The sequence below is a fragment of the Leuresthes tenuis genome, unplaced genomic scaffold (genome assembly GCF_036924035.1).
Source record: "Leuresthes tenuis unplaced genomic scaffold, fLeuTen1.0.hap1 SCAF_6, whole genome shotgun sequence".
Taxonomy (NCBI): Eukaryota; Metazoa; Chordata; class Actinopteri; order Atheriniformes; family Atherinopsidae; genus Leuresthes; species Leuresthes tenuis.
In genome coordinates, this window is record NW_027325360.1 from 30,584,863 (window position 1) to 30,601,309 (window position 16,447).

General features: G+C 40.8%; 3 non-coding genes across 3 annotated transcripts; 1 reads left to right on the forward strand and 2 right to left on the reverse strand.

Annotated features, from left to right (window-relative positions):
- Positions 1 to 11,214: 11,214 nt before the first annotated feature.
- On the forward strand, positions 11,215 to 11,328 carry LOC140310642 (U5 spliceosomal RNA). Its single transcript, XR_011916693.1, has one exon. It is a non-coding gene; the product is annotated as a U5 spliceosomal RNA (small nuclear RNA).
- Positions 11,329 to 14,317: 2,989 nt separating this feature from the next.
- On the reverse strand, positions 14,318 to 14,508 carry LOC140310566 (U2 spliceosomal RNA). The gene has a single exon (XR_011916623.1). It is a non-coding gene; the product is annotated as a U2 spliceosomal RNA (small nuclear RNA).
- Positions 14,509 to 14,816: 308 nt separating this feature from the next.
- Positions 14,817 to 14,930, reverse strand: LOC140310507 (U5 spliceosomal RNA). The gene has a single exon (XR_011916568.1). It is a non-coding gene; the product is annotated as a U5 spliceosomal RNA (small nuclear RNA).
- Between the last annotated feature and the right edge of the window lie 1,517 nt (positions 14,931 to 16,447).

A 16,447-nucleotide genomic window follows, 5' to 3' on the forward strand; every position in this document is an offset into this window, starting at 1 on the left:
TCAAACCAAGTTAAGACTGCTTTGTCCTTCATATTTATTCATGTCTAATCAAGTTTCAACGATAAACAACGTTGTACTTTGTAGAATGAGAAAGAACTTCTTCAGCAATAAGCATCTCTCGACATATGACGAAATACAGATTTTGCTATAAAATTAATTCCTTCTATCAGCCTGACTTAAAACTGTTTGTCCTCCTTATTTATCCACTTCAAATCAAGTTTCAACAATTAAAAAAAAATTGTAGTTTGAGAAAGAACCACTGAATCTTCAGCAATCAGTATAAAAAGAGGGTAAGAAAAGGTGCAAATGCCAACCATACATCACTAAAAGGTGGAGCGGAAGTATTCGGCTGCAAGTAGGTGTGAATGTTCGACCATAATTTGTAAAAAGCGGGTAAGAAAAGGTTCGAATGCCCGACTATATATAAACAAAAGCGGGAGGAGAGGTCTTCGGATGAGAGTGGGTGAGAATTTCCAACCATAATCTATAAAATGCGGTGAAAAAAAAGGTGTGAATACCTCATAGAACACTGAAAGGTGGAGCGGAGGTGTTCGGCTGCAAGATATTGTGAACGTCCGACCAAAGTTTGTAAAAAGCAGTTAAGAAAAGGTTCGAATATCTAACCAAACATAATCAAAAGCGGGAGCAGAGCATTTCGACTGGAAGTAGGTGTGAATGTCAGATCATAATTTGCAAAAAGCTGATGAGAAAGGATGAGAATGCCCGACTATACACCATCAAATGCGGTAGCGGAGTTGTTCGGCTGTGAGTAGGTGTGAATCTCCAACCATAATTGCTGAAAAATGTGTTAGAAAAGGTAAAAATGCCGGTCCATACATCATCAAAATCGGGAGAGGTGGTGTTCAGCTGCAAGGTCTAAATGTCCATCAATAATTGCTAGAAAACATGAAAGAAAATTTTTGAAAATCAAACCAAACATGATCATAAGTGGGAGAGGAGGTGTTCAGCTGCAAGAATGTGTGAATGTCCACCCATAATACCTGAAAAATGGGTAAAAAAAAGGTGCGAATGCCCAACCATACATCATCAAAAGAAGGAGTGCATGTGTTCGGCTACAAGAAGGTGTGAACGTCCAACCAAAGTTTGTAAAAAGCAGTTAAGAAAAGGTTTGAATATCCAACCAAACATAATCAAAAGCGGGAGCAGAGCTGTTCGACTGCAAGTAGGTGTGAATGTCAGATCATAATTTGCAAAAAGCTGATGAGAAAGGATGAGAATGCCCGACTATACACCATCAAATGCGGGAGCCGAGTTGTTCGGCTGTGAGTAGATGTGAATCTCCGACCATAATTACTGAAAAAAGTGTTAGAAAAGGTAAGAATGCCGGTCCATACATCATCAAAAGCGAGAGAGGTTGTGTTCGGCTGCAAGTAGGTGTGAATGTCCAGCCATAATTACTCACAAACGGGTAAGAAAAGGTAGTATTGCCAGACCACATATGATCAAAACAGGGAGCGGAGGTGGTTCAGCTGCAAGAAGGTTTGAATGTCCGACTAAAGTTCAAATATATTAACAAAAGCGGGAGGAGAGGTCTTCGGATGAGAGTGGTTGAAAATTTCCAACCATAATGTATAAAATGCGGTGAAAAAAAGGTGTGATAGAACACTAAAAGGTGGAGCGGAAGTGTTCGGCTGCAAGAAGGTGTGAATGTCCGACTATATTTGGTGAAAAGCAGGTGAAGCAAGGTCTGAATGCCCAACCTTACATCATCAAAAGCGAGATCAGAGGTGTTTGGCTGCAAGAAGGCCATAGTTTTCCAAAAGCGGGTAAGGTGCGAATGTCCGACTAAATATCAACAAAATCTGGGGCGGAGGTCTTCGGATGCAAGTGGGTGTGAATATCCCACCATACAAGTATGGTGGAGAGGAAGCTGTGAATAGCCGACCATAGTTTGGAAAAAGCGGGTAAGAAAAGGTTTGAATGCCCGAACATACACCATCAAAAGAGGGAGCGGAGGTGTTCCGCCGTACGAAGGTGTGAATTTCCGACCATAGTTGGTAAAATGCGGGTAAGAAAAGGTTAAAATACCCGACTGTACACAATCAATAGCGGGAGCGGATGTGTTCGGCTACAAGAAGGTGTGAAAGTCCGACCATGGTTTGTAAAAAGCGGGTAAGAAAAGGTGCGAATGTCCGACAATGTATGATCAAAAGAGAGAGCGGAGGTTTGCGGATACAAGAAGGTTTGAATGTCCTACCATAGTTTGTAAAAAGCGGGTAAGAAAAGGTTCGAATGCCCGACTATACACCATCAAAAGCGGGAGCAGAGGTGTTCCGCTGTAAGACGGTGTGAATGTCCGACCATAGTTGGTAAAAAGCGGGTAAGAAAAGGTTAAAATACCCGACTGTACACAATCAATAGCGGGAGCGGAGTTGTTCGGCTACAAGAAGGTGTGAAAGTCCGACCATGGTTTGTAAAAAGCAGTTAAGAAAAGGTTCGAATATCCAACTAAACATAATCAAAAGCGGGAGCAGAGCTGTTCGACTGCAAGTAGGTGTGAATGTCCAGCCATAATTACTCACAAACAGGTAATAAAAGGTAGTATTGCCAGACCATACATGATCAAAACCGGGAGCGGAGGTTCAGCTGCAAGGTGTGAATGTCTGACTATAGTTTGTAAAAAGCGGGTAAGACAAGGTGCGAATGCCCAACAATGTATGATCAAAAGAGAGAGCGGAGGTGTTCGGCTGCAAGGTGTGAATGTCCAGCCATAATTTGTAAAAACCGGGTAAGAAAAGGCTCGAAAGCCCGACTATACATCATCAAAAGCGGGAGCGGAGGTGTTCAGCTGCAAGAAGGTGTGAATGTTTGACTAAAGTTTGTAAAAAGCTGGTAAGACAAGGAGCGATGTCCCGACATTGTATGATCAAAAGCGGGAGCGGAGGTGTCCAGCTGTGAGTAGGTGTGAATGTCCGACCATAATTGCTGAAAATGTGTTAGAAAAGGTAAGAATGCTGGACCATACATCATCAAAAGCGGGAGAGGTGGTGTTCGGCTGCAAAAAGGTGTGACTGTTCGACTAAAGTTTGTAAAAAGCGGGTAAGAAAAGGTTCGAATGCCCGAATATACATCATCAAAAGCGGAAGCGGAGGTGTTCGGATGCAAGAAGGTGTGAACGTCCGACCAAAGTTTGTAAAAAGCAGTGAAAAGCGAGAAAAAGCTTTTCGTGAGTTCTGCATGATTTTGGATTTTGCTTATAAAATGCATTCCTTCACTCAAACTATGTTAAAACTGATTTTTCCTTCATATTTACCATGTCTAGAAATATTTAAACAAAAAAAACAACGTTGTACTTTGCAGTAAAAGAAAGAGCAAATCTAAAGTTTCAGGAATCCGAGTATAAGCCTGCTTTCATGAGTTCTGCACGATTTCGGATTTTGCTATAAAATGAATTGCTTTGCTCAAACCAAGTTAAAACTGCTTTGTCCTTCCATATTTATCAATGTCTAGATCGACTTCAACAAAGAAAAACATTGGACTTTGCAGTAGAAGAAGTTGAAATCCATCAACACATTGATAAATCTGAAGGACAAAGCAGTTCCCACTTGCCCATAAGAAAATAAGCTTATTCTCGGATTCCTGATCCTTCAGTGTTGCTCTTTCTTCTACTGCAAAATACAATGTTGTTCTTTGTTGAAGTCGATCTAGACATTGATAAATATGAAGGAAAAAGCAGTTTTAACTTGGTTTGAGTGAATGAATTCATTTTATACATAAAATCCGAAATCGTGCAGAACTCATGAAAATAAGCTTATTCTCGGATTCCTAAAACTTTTGATTGGCTCTTTCTTTTACTGCAAAGTACAACGTTGTTTTTTTTTGTTTAAATCTATCGAGACATTGATAAATATGAAGGTAAAAGCCGTTTTAACATAGTTTGAGTGAAGGAATTAATTTTATAGATAAAATCCCAAATCATGCACAACTCCTCAAAAGGGGCGTATGGCTTAATCACAAGTGTGGTTCTTTCTCATTCAGGGTAGTATGAGGAAGTTTATGCTTGAAATATATGTAGAAATGGGTACATATGAAGGACAAAGCAGTGTTAACTTAGTTTGAGTGAAGGAATTCATTTTATACATAAAATCCCAAATCATGCAGAACGTATGAAAAGAAGCTTATTCTCGGATTCCTGATCCTTCAGTTTTGCTCTTTCTTCTACTGCAAAATACAATGTTGTTCTTTGTTGAAGTCGATCTAGACATTGATAAATATGAAGGTAAAAGCCGTTTTAACATAGTTTGAGTGAAGGAATTAATTTTATAGATAAAATCCCAAATCATGCACAACTCCTCAAAAGGGGCGTATGGCTTAATCACAAGTGTGGCTCTTTCTCATTCAGGGTAGTATGAGGAAGTTTATGCTTGAAATATATGTAGAAATGGGTACATATGAAGGACAAAGCAGTGTTAACTTAGTTTGCGTGAAGGAATTAATTTTATACATAAAATCCGAAATCGTGCAGAACTCATGAAAATAAGCTTATTCTCGGATTCCTAAAACTTTTGATTTGCACTTTCTTTTACTGCAAATTACAACGTTTTTTTGTTGAAATCTATCTAGACATTGATAAATACCAGCCGAACATCTCTGCTGCCGCTTTTGATAATTTATGGTTGGGCATTCTTACCTTTTCTTACCCGCTTTTTACAAATTATGATCTTACATTCACACCTACTTGCAGTCGAACACCTTCTCATCCACTTATGATCATGTGCGGTTGGGCTTTCGCACCTTTTCTTACCCATTTTTCAATAATTATGGGTGGACATTCAGACCTTCTTGTAGCCGAACACATCCGCTCCTGCTTTTGATGATGTATGATTGGGCATTCGCACCTTTTCTTACCCAATTTTCAGTAATTATTGGTCGGACATTCAGACCTTCTTGCACCTGAACACCTCTGCTCCCGCTTTTGATGGTGTATAGTCGGGCTTTCGAGCCTTTTCTTCCCCGATTTTTACAAATTATGGTTGGACATTCAGACCTTGCAGCCGAAAACCTCCGCTCCCTCTTTTGATCATACATTGTCGGGCATTCGCCCCTTGTCTTACACGGTTTTTACAAACTTTAGTCAGACATTCACACCTTGCAGCTGAACCACCTCCATTCCCTGTTTTGATCATGTGTGGTCTGGAAATACTACCTTTTCTTCCCCCGTTTGTGAGTAATTATGGCTGGACATTCACACCTACTTGCAGCCGAAAAACCACCTCTCCCGCTTTTGATGAAGTATTGTCCGGCATTCTAGTCTTTTCTATCACATTTTTCATTAATTATGATCTGACATTCACACCTACTTGCAGTCGAACAGCTCTGCTCCCGCTTTTGATTATATTCGGTTGGATATTCAAACCTTTTCTTAACTGCTTTTTACAAACTTTGGTCGGACGTTCACACCTTCTTGCAGCCGAACACCTCCGCTTCCGCTTTTGATGGTATATATTCGGGTATTCGAACCTTCTCTTACCCGCTTTTTACAAACTATGGTCGGACATTCAAACCTTCTTGTAGCCGAACACATCCACTCCTGCTTTTGATGATGTATGGTTGGGCATTCGCACCTTTTCATACCCATTTTTCAGTAATTATGAGTGGATATTCACACCTTCTTGCAGCGGAACACCTCCTCTCCCGCTTATGATTATGTGCGGTTTGATATTCGAAAATTTTCTTTCATGTTTTATAGCAATTATTGATGGACATTCATACCTTTTTGTAGCCGAACACATCCACTCCTGCTTTTGATGATGTATGGTTGGGCATTCGAACCTACTTGTTGCCCGTTTTTCATTAATTATGGGTGGACATTCACACCTTGTCGCAGCCAAACACCTCCGCTCCCTGTTTTGATCATGTATGTTTTGACATTCGTACATTCTCACCCGCTTTTTACTATTGTCAGCCAATCACAGCTTCCTCTCCACCATACTTGTATGGTAGGAAATTCTCACCCACTCTCATCTGAAGACCTCTCCTCCCGCTTTTGTTAATATTTAGTCGGGCATTCGAACCTTTTCTTACCCACTTTTTACAAATTATGGTCGAACATTCACACCTACTTGCAGCCGAATACTTCCGCTCCACCTTTTAGTGATGTATGGTTGGCATTTGCACCTTTTCTTACACTCTTTTTATACTGATTGCTGAAGATTAAGTTGTTCTTTCTCAAACTACAAAATTTCTTTTAATTGTTGAAACTTGATTTGAAGTGGATAGATAAGGAGGACAAACAGTTTTAAGTCAGGCTGATAGAAGGAATTAATTTTATAGCAAAATCTATATTTTGTCATATGTCGAGAGATGCTTACTGCTGAAGAAGTTCTTTCTCATTCTACAAAGTACAATGTTGTTTATCGTTGAAACTTGATTAGACATGAATAAATATGAAGGACAAAGCAGTCTTAACTTGGTTTGAGTTAATGAATTCGTTTTATAGGAGAATCCGAATTCGTGCATAACTCGTAAAATAGAGCTTATTTTCGGATTCCTGAAGAATGAGTCTGGTTCTTTCTCATAATACAAAGTTTGTTGTTTATTGTTGAAACTTCATCAGAAGTGAAGAAATAAATGAATGCCTATCAACAAATGTGGGATCTAAACTCTACTGCTTCCTCTAAAATAATTTATTTTCTCAATTCAGAAATGTGTGTGTGTAAGTCACAACACCCGTGACACCAAAACGGCTTTCTTTTCTCTCTTTTCTCTACACTCTGCACTATGAGCACACACACCAAATCAGAAAGGCTTTTTTCTCTCTTTTCTACATTATGGACTGTGGGGACACAAAACCGCTCACTCTTTTTTTTTTTTGATTGTGTGCTAGGGCGTTGTCTCACGTATTAGATTATGCTTAAGATACGAATGGGTTTATCAGTCACATCAGAATCCATACATACTGATCCTCCCGTAATAAAATGGTCGGATCTTATCAAACACACTTTGTTTCTTCTGACGATCAAGTCAGCGAAACAGCGTATACACGTCAAGACACTTAATCAAGTTTGCCACAAGAACTCATAAGTTTGGCAGTATTGCTCTGCCGTCAGCAATCATACACCCATTTTATTTTCGTGAGACGTGCAGGCACCTGTTCATCTACTGTTCTATCACTATGAATTAGTTTATCTATTATCAATAAGGATACTTCTACAACTACTATCAAAGTATGTCCAGACTTCTTATGTTGTCAGTTGCTATATATGAATAAGTGGGTAGCTACTGACAAGCATTAATCATGTCACACAGCCCAAACATATAACATTTCAGGACACACAACACAGTTAACAACCACAGTGAAGTGTCAAAGCCCAAACATTCAACAGGACACTTATACAACACATTCAAATCAAACAGTCAGACAACATACAAGAACATATACCCCAGCCGGCATTGCTCCCTGCCTATTTTCCTACAGCTCACTATGTGTGCGCACACCTTTATTCACAAACTCTTCAACTTATACTCTTTTACCGAAGCTGCTACAGCTCGATTGGCCGAATACCGAATAATCCTATTTCAGTGAATTTGACATCTGCCTTACATGTAACAGATTAGCGGTTTAGCAGTTTTAATTTAGTTTGAGTGAAGGAATTAATTTTATAGCAAAATCCGAAATCGTGAAGAACTCATGAAAGTAAGCTTATTCTCGGATTCCTGAAAGTTTAGATTTGCTCTTTCTTTTACTGCAAAGTACAATGTTGTTTTTTTTGTTTAAATCTTTCTAGACATGGTAAATATGAACGACAAAGCAGTTTTAACATAGTTTGAGTGAAGGAATTCATTTTATAGGTGGACATTCAAACCTTCTTGCAGCCGAACACCTCCTCTCCTGCTTATGATCATGTGCGGTTTGATATTCGAAAATTTACTTTCTTGTTTTAAAGCAATTATTTATGGACATTCAAACCTTCTTTTTGATGGTGTATAGTCGGGCTTTCGAGCCTTTTCTTACCGGTTTTTACAGACCATGGTCGGACTTTCACACCTTCTTGTAGCCGAACAACTCCGCTCCCGCTATTGATTGTGTACAGTCGGGTATTTTAACCTTTTCTTACCCGCTTTTTACCAACTATGGTCGGACATTCACACCGTCTTACAGCGGAACACCTCTGCTCCCGCTTTTGATGGTGTATAGTCGGGCATTCAAACCTTTTCTTACCCGCTTTTTCCAAACTATGGTCGGCTATTCACAGCTTCCTCTCCACCATACTTGTATGGTGGGATATTCACACCCACTTGCATCCGAAGACCTCCGCCCCAAATTTTGTTGATATTTAGTCGGACATTCGCACCTTACCCGCTTTTGGCAAACTATGGCCTTCTTGCAGCCAATCACCTCTGATCTCGCTTTTGATGATGTAAGGTTGGGCATTCAGACCTTGCTTCACCTGCTTTTAACCAAATATAGTCGGACATTCACACCTTCTTGCAGCCGAACACTTCCGCTCCACCTTTTAGTGTTCTATCACACCTTTTTTTCACCGCATTTTATACATTATGGTCGGAAATTTTCAACCACTCTCATCCGAAGACCTCTCCTCCCGCTTTTGTTAATATATTTGAACTTTAGTCGGACATTCAAACCTTCTTGCAGCTGAACCACCTCCGCTCCCTGTTTTGATCATATATGGTCTGGCAATACTACCTTTTCTTACCCGTTTGTGAGTAATTATGGCTGGACATTCACACCTACTTGCAGCCGAACACAACCTCTCTCGCTTTTGATGATGTATGGACCGGCATTCTTACCTTTTCTAACACATTTTTCAGCAATTATGGTCGGAGATTCACACCTACTCACAGCCGAACAACTCCGCTCCCGCATTTGATGGTGTATAGTCGGCCATTCTCACCCTTTCTCATCAGCTTTTTGCAAATTATGATCTGACATTCACACCTACTTGCAGTCGAACAGCTCTGCTCCCGCTTTTGATTATGTTTGGTTGGATATTCGAACCTTTTCTTAACTTCTTTTTACATATTTTGGTTGGACGTTCACACCTTCTTGTAGCCGAACACTTCCACTCCTGCTTTTGATGATGTATGGTTGGGCATTCACACCTTTTTTTTGCCCATTTTTCAGGAATTAAGGGTGGACATTCACACCTTGCAGCTGAACACCTCCTATCCCACTTATGATCATGTGCGGTTTGATTTTCGAAAAGTTTCTTTCATGTTTTCTAGCAATTATTGATGGACATGTAGACCTTCTTGCAGCTGAACACCTCCGCTCCCGCTTTTGATCATACATTGTCAGGCATTCGCACCTTGTCTTACCCACTTTTTACAAACTTTAGTCGAACAGTCACACCTTTTTGCAACCGAACACCACCTCTCCCGCTTTTGATGATGTATGGTCCAGCATTCTTACCTTTTCTAAAACATTCTTCAGCAATTATGGTCGGACATTCACACCTACTCAGAGCCGAACACCTCCGCTCCCGCATTTGATGGTGTATAGTCGGGCATTCTCACCCTTTCTCATCAGCTTTTTACAAATTATGATCTGACATCCACACCTGCTTTTGATAATGTATTGTTAGGCATTCGCACCTTTTTTTTAATACAAAGTTTGTTGTTTATTGTTGAAACTTCATCAGAAGTGAAGAAATAAATGAATGCCTATCAACAAATGTGGGATCTAAACTCTAGTGCTTCCTCTAAAATAATTTCCTTTCTCAATTTAGAAATGTGTGTGTGTAAGTCACAACACCCGTGACACCAAAACGGCTTTCTTTTCTCTACACTCTCCACTATGAGCACACACACCAAATCAGAAAGGCTTTTTTCTCTCTTTTCTACATTATGGACTGTGGGGACACAAAACCGCTCTCTCTCTTTTTTTTTTTATCGTGTGCCAGGGCGTTGTCTCATGTATTAGATTATGCTTAAGATACGAATGGGTTTATCAGTCACATCAGAATCCATACATACTGATCCTCCCGTAATAAAATGGTCGGATCTTATCAAACACACTTTGTTTCTTGTGACAATCAAGTCAGCGAAACAGCGTATACACGTCAAGACACTGAATCAAGTTTGCCACAAGAACTCATAAGTTTGGCAGTATTGCTCTGCCATCAGCAATGATGCACCCATTTTATTTTCGTGAGACATGTGCAAGCACCTGTTCATCTACTGTTCTATCACTATGAATTAGTGATCTATTATCAATATGGATACTTCTACAACTACTATCAAAGTATGTCCGGACTTCTTATGTTGTCAGTTGCTATATATGAATAAGTGGGTAGCTACTGACAAGCATTAAGCATGTCACACAGCCCAAACATATAACATTTCAGGACACACCACACAGTTAACAACCACAGTGAAGCGTGTCAAAGCCCAAACATGTAACATTCAACAGGACACTTACACAACACATTCAAATCAAACAGTCAGACAACATACAAGAACATATACCCCAGCCGGCATTGCTCCCTGCCTATTTTCGTACAGCACACTATGTGTGCGCACACCTTTATTCACAAACTCTTCAACTTATACTCTTTTACCGAAGCTGCTACAGCTCGATTGGCCGAATACCCTTTGATCCTATTTCGGTGAATTTGACATCTGCCTTACATATAACAGATTAGCGGTTTAGCAGTTTTAATTTAGTTTGAGTGATGGAATTCATTTTATAGCAAAATCCGAAATCGTGAAGAACTCATGAAAGTAAGCTTATTCTCGGATTCCTGAAACTTTAGATTTGCTCTTTCTTTTACTGCAAAGTACAACGTTGTTTCTTTTGTTTAAATCTTTCTAGACATGGTAAATATTAAGGACAAAGCAGTTTTCACATAGTTTGAGTGAAGGAATTCATTTTATAGATAAAATCCCAAGAGTCTGCTGAGAAAAGAGAGTGAATGCGAAGTAGACTTTAACACGGCTATGGGAGCGAGCCGAGTGTGGGCTAACCAGGAGAATTGCTTGAAAGAAACGCGACCCCGAATGAGCGGTCAGAACAAAGCCTCAATACGGGATTCTCGTGGTGTTTTTGTTGCTGCCTTGTCTTTTGCACAGAGTAAAAGACAAGGCAGCCATCGAATAGGGCCCGATTGTTCTTACTTGGTCAGCCGAGGAGCAAGGGGGGGGGAGCAAGCGTCTCAACCAAGCAAAGCTCACCATGGGGAAGGTGGCTATGCCAACTAGCCTGATGCCCTGCTCCCGCAGTGACGGATAATCGTACTCTGGTTTCTCTTCATAACGTACAAGTCTTTCGCCTTTTACTAAAGATTTCTGTGGAGAGCAGCACTAATGAGTTGTTTCTATTTTTGGCAGGCTTTACCTTTGCGGGTGAAGCCCTTTCTGTCTGTGCAAAAGAAATCTTGTTACTGTGCAGAGTGACTTCTCTGCGTAGAGTCGCCTTACTTGTTGCGACTGTGCCGATGTTCGAAGCTGGAGTGCAAAGTTGTTGCTTGAATGGTGCTTGCTGGAGCATGCGGGAGTGCAAAGTTATACCATTTAAAAGGGCTGAAGAGTGCTCAGTGCAGCGGGTGGGCGACACTCTGGCCACCTTGAAAACCGAGGTTACATCCACTACCAGGGGCAGCCCAAGTTCTGCCGCAAGTGTGGTGAGCATGGGCACCTGGTTGAGGCTTGTACCAAGGTGTTATGTGGGAAGAGCAGAGAAATTGGGCAAACTTTTGGAGAGTGTCCAAATGGCAGGAAATGTAATCTCTGTGGAGAATTAAATCACCTCTTCAGAGATTGCCCTAAATCTTTTGCCAACAAATTAAAGACGGTAAAGCCACAGTCAAGCCAACAAAGAGAAGGACCAAAGGTGGCAGTTGGTGAACAAAGTGAAGAGGTTGACCCAATAAATTCAAACTTCCCGCCAAAAGCTTGGATTGGAAGTGAGGAGCAAAAAGGGGAGGGGCCTGTAGAGGCCTCACCACTCAGTGTTGAAGTCTGTGAGAATTCAGTTAAATGCAACATTGCGTCAGAGGCCAACACCGAGAGTCCGAAAAGGAAATATAGATCACCCTACTCACTTTTCACCTAAAGAAATGAAGGAAGAGCTAGTTTCCCAAGAAATAACCTGAGTGTGTAATTTGTTTTGATAACTTAGAAAAACGAAAATGACATACCTACTTTCCTTTATGCTTTTAATGGTTCTCACCTTCTCAACACTAAATGTGAGAAGTGTGAAATCGAAGACAAGAGCCCAGAGTATTTTATTCTTCTTAGACTCCATAAAATCAGATGTGTTTTTAATACAAGAATGTGGACTACCTTTTTTAAAAAACCATAGACAATGGGAGGAAATGTGGCCCCATTTATCGATATGGAGTGGCTCAAATCAAAATAAAAATGATGGTGTGGCCATTCTAATTAAAAATCCGCATGTTCTGGTGAAAGGTAGCACAGTGGTGAGAGACGGATGGGCACTTTTAGCACACTTGAATTTTATGGGGCAAGACTTTAACCTCTTCAATATTTATGGTTTCAATGGAAAAAATTAAAGGTATGACCTTTTAGAAGATATACAGCTTTACATGCTAGGGCAAGTACCTTTAGTTGTAGGAGGGGATTTTAACTGTATCTTGAGCAGGAAAGATAGAAAAAGAGCAGGGGTAGATTTTAAAGTGGATAAGACTTCGATTTTACTTCAGGGCATATGCAGGGATTTTAAGCTTACTGACTGTTTTAAAACCATGCATCCCAGAGAGGAGGGCTTCACCTGGTTTAGTCATGATGGCACCAGAGCCTCTCGCATTGATTATTTCTTTACTAGAGATTGCCCACCCACTGATGTTAGATTAACCCCTGTTTTCTTTTCAGACCACCTTATGCTCTCCTGCACCCTTTCACCCCCTTCTGGTGTGACGGTAGGAAGTGGTCTGTGGAAACTCAACTGTTCCCTGTTGGAGGATGAAATCATAGTCAGTCAGTACAGGGAATGTTATAAAGAGTGGCATACCCTTCAAGACCTCTACGAAACACATGCACAATGGTGGGAAATGGTGAAGGAAACGACCCAGACTTTTTTTAAACAGCAAGGTAAACGTAAAAAAAGGAAAGAGAATCGATGTATGATGGGACTACATAAACGCTTACAGCGCTACTTTAAACTAAATCAGTGTGGCATAGACTTTAAAGAAGAAATCAAAGATGTCAAAAAAGAAATGTCAGTTTTAGCAGAAATAAAGAGTAAAGGAATTTTTGTAAGAAGCAGGGAGCAGGAAATTGAGGAAGGTGAAAAAAAAAGAAAGTTATAAATAAAAAGGAGTGTATTCAAAATCTAAAAAGAGAAGATGGGTTTTTAACAAAATCCACACAAGAGATGATTGAAACTGTACATACCTTTTATAATAACATGTACAAAGAGAAACCAGTGCACTTGGAAACATCGGCAGAAATTTTAAAATTCGTTGACAAAACCGTAAAAGAGAATGCACACTTGACACAGGATTTTACTGCTTTAGAGTTAAAAAAATGCCTAACAGGTTTTAAGAGAAGTCGAGCTCCAGGTTTAGACGGGCTTCCTGCAGAATTCTATCTGACCTATTGGGACCTTTTATCATCAGACGTTTTAGATGTTTTTAAAGATTTTGAAAAACTCGACCGACTGCCTGACAGTTTTAGAGTGGGAATAGTGACTCTACTTTATAAAAAAAATGATAAGACTGACCTAAAGAATTGGAGGCACATCACACTTTTAAACTTTGACTGTAAACTTTTTAGCAAGGTTTTAGCGACACGGATGTCCTCTGTTTTAGAGGAGGTAATTCACCCAGACCAAGCTTGTGCCATCTCAGGGAGACAACTCAACGACAGCCTCGTACTGATTCGAGACATCATTGATTACGCTAGAGACAGAAACACCCGGCTTGTCATCTTAAATTTAGACTTTGAAAAAGCATTTGATCGGGTCTCGCATCAATATCTCTTTCAGGTGTTGCAGCCATCGAATAGGGCCCGATTGTTCCTACTTGGTGAGCTTTGCTTGGTTGAGACGCTTGCCCCCCCCCCTGCTTCTCGGCTGACCAAGTAGGAACAATCGGGCCCTATTTGATGGCTGCCTTGTCTTTTACTCTGTGCAAAAGACAAGGCAGCCACAAACACCACGGGAACACCGTATTGAGGCTTTGTTCTGACCACTCATTCGGTGTCGCGTTTCTTTCAAGCAATTCTCCCGGTTAGCCCGCACTCGGCTCGCTCCCAGAGCCGTGTTAAAGTCTACTTCGCATTCACTCTCTTTTCTCAGCAGATTAAAAGAAAGTTTCATCTTGGGCTCCCTGAAACTTCCATCCTGCACCGCTGTTTGCTTTTTCACAAGAGCAGAGGAGAGCGCACCGTTCCCAGCGGCACTGCAGTACCGGGTCGAGGCTTGGAGTGAACGGAGCAAGCTTCTTTTTCAACTCCTATTCTTAAAAATCCATTTAATATGTAGTCCTCGTATAGAGGACATATCAGATATTAAACTGATAAGAACAGATACTACACTTGATCTTAGCCAAAAGGCCGAGAAGCGACAACTGTCCACTGGTTCACGTCCGAGGGCCCTTCCTGGCACAATGAGCACTTGTAGCGGTGTTCTTTTTATGGCCATAGGTGGCCAGAGTGTCACTATGCACCTCCGCCCACCTGCTGCACTGAGCACTCTTCAGCCCTTTTAAATGGTATAACTTTGCACCCCCGCACGCTCCAGCAAGCACCATTCAAGCAACAACTTTGCACTCCAGCTTCGAACATCGGCACAGTCGCAACAAGTAAGGCGACTCTACTCAGAGAAGTCACTCTGCACAGTAAGAAGATTTCTTTTGCACAGACAGAAAGGGCTTCACCCGCAAAGGTAAAGCCTGCCAAAAATAGAAACAACTCATTAGTGCTGCTCTCCACAGAAGTCTTTAGTAAAAGGCGAAAGACTTGTACGTTATGAAGAGAAACCAGAGTACGATTATCCGTCACTGCGGGAGCAGGGCATCAGGCTAGTTGGCATAGCCACCTTCCCCATGGTGAGCTTTGCTTGGTTGAGACGCTTGCTCCCCCCCCCCTTGCTCCTCGGCTGACCAAGTAGGAACAATCGGGCCCTATTCGATGGCTGCCTTGTCTTTTACTCTGTGCAAAAGACAAGGCAGCAACAAAAACACCACGGGAAAACTGTATTGAGGCTTTGTTCTGACCGCTCATTCAGTGTCGCGTTTCTTTCAAGCAATTCTCCCGGTTAGCCCGCACTCGGCTCGCTCCCAGAGCCGTGTTAAAGTCTACTTCGCATTCACTCTCTTTTCTCAGCAGACTCTTGGGATTTTAATCTATAAAATGAATTCCTTCACTCAAACTATGTGAAAACTGCTTTGTCGTTCATATTTACCATGTCTAGAAAGATTTAAACAAAAAAAACAACGTTGTACTTTGCAGTAAAAGAAAGAGCAAATCTAAAGTTTCAGGAATCCGAGAATAAGCTTACTTTCATGAGTTCTTCACGATTTCGGATTTTGCTATAAAATGAATTCCTTCACTCAAACTAAATTAAAACTGCTAAACCGCTAATCTGTTACATGTAAGGCAGATGTCAAATTCACCGAAATAGGATCTAAGGGTATTCGGCCAATCGAGCTGTAGCAGCTTCGGTAAAAGAGTATAAGTTGAAGAGTTTGTGAATAAAGGTGTGCGCACACATAGTGAGCTGTAGGAAAATAGGCAGGGAGCAATGTCGGCTGGGGTATATGTTCTTGTATGTTGTCTGACTGTTTGATTTGAATGTGTGTAAGTGTCCTGTTGAATGTTTGGGCTTTGACACTTCACTGTGGTTGTTAACTGTGTGGTGTGTCCTGAAATGTTATATGTTTGGGCTGTGTGACATGCTTAATGCTTGTCAGTAGCTACCCACTTATTCATATATAGCAACTGACAACATAAGAAGTCTGGACATACTTTGATAGTAGTTGTAGAAGTATCCTTATTGATAATAGATCACTAATTCATAGTGATAGAACAGTAGATGAACAGGTGCTTGCACATGTCTCACGAAAATAAAATGGGTGTATCATTGCTGATGGCAGAGCAATACTGCCAAACTTATGAGTTCTTGTGGCAAACTTGATTCAGTGTCTTGACGTGTATACGCTGTTTCGCTGACTTGATTGTCACAAGAAACAAAGTGTGTTTGATAAGATCCGACCATTTTATTACGGGAGGATCAGTATGTATGGATTCTGATGTGACTGATAAACCCATTCGTATCTTAAGCATAATCTAATACATGAGACAACGCCCTGGCACACGATAAAAAAAAAAAGAGAGAGAGCGGTTTTGTGTCCCCACAGTCCATAATGTAGAAAAGAGAGAAAAAAGCCTTTCTGATTTGGTGTGTGTGCTCATAGTGCAGAGTGTAGAGAAAAGAAAGCCGTTTTGGTGTCACGGGTGTTGTGACTTACACACACACATTTCTAAATTGAGAAAGGAAATTATT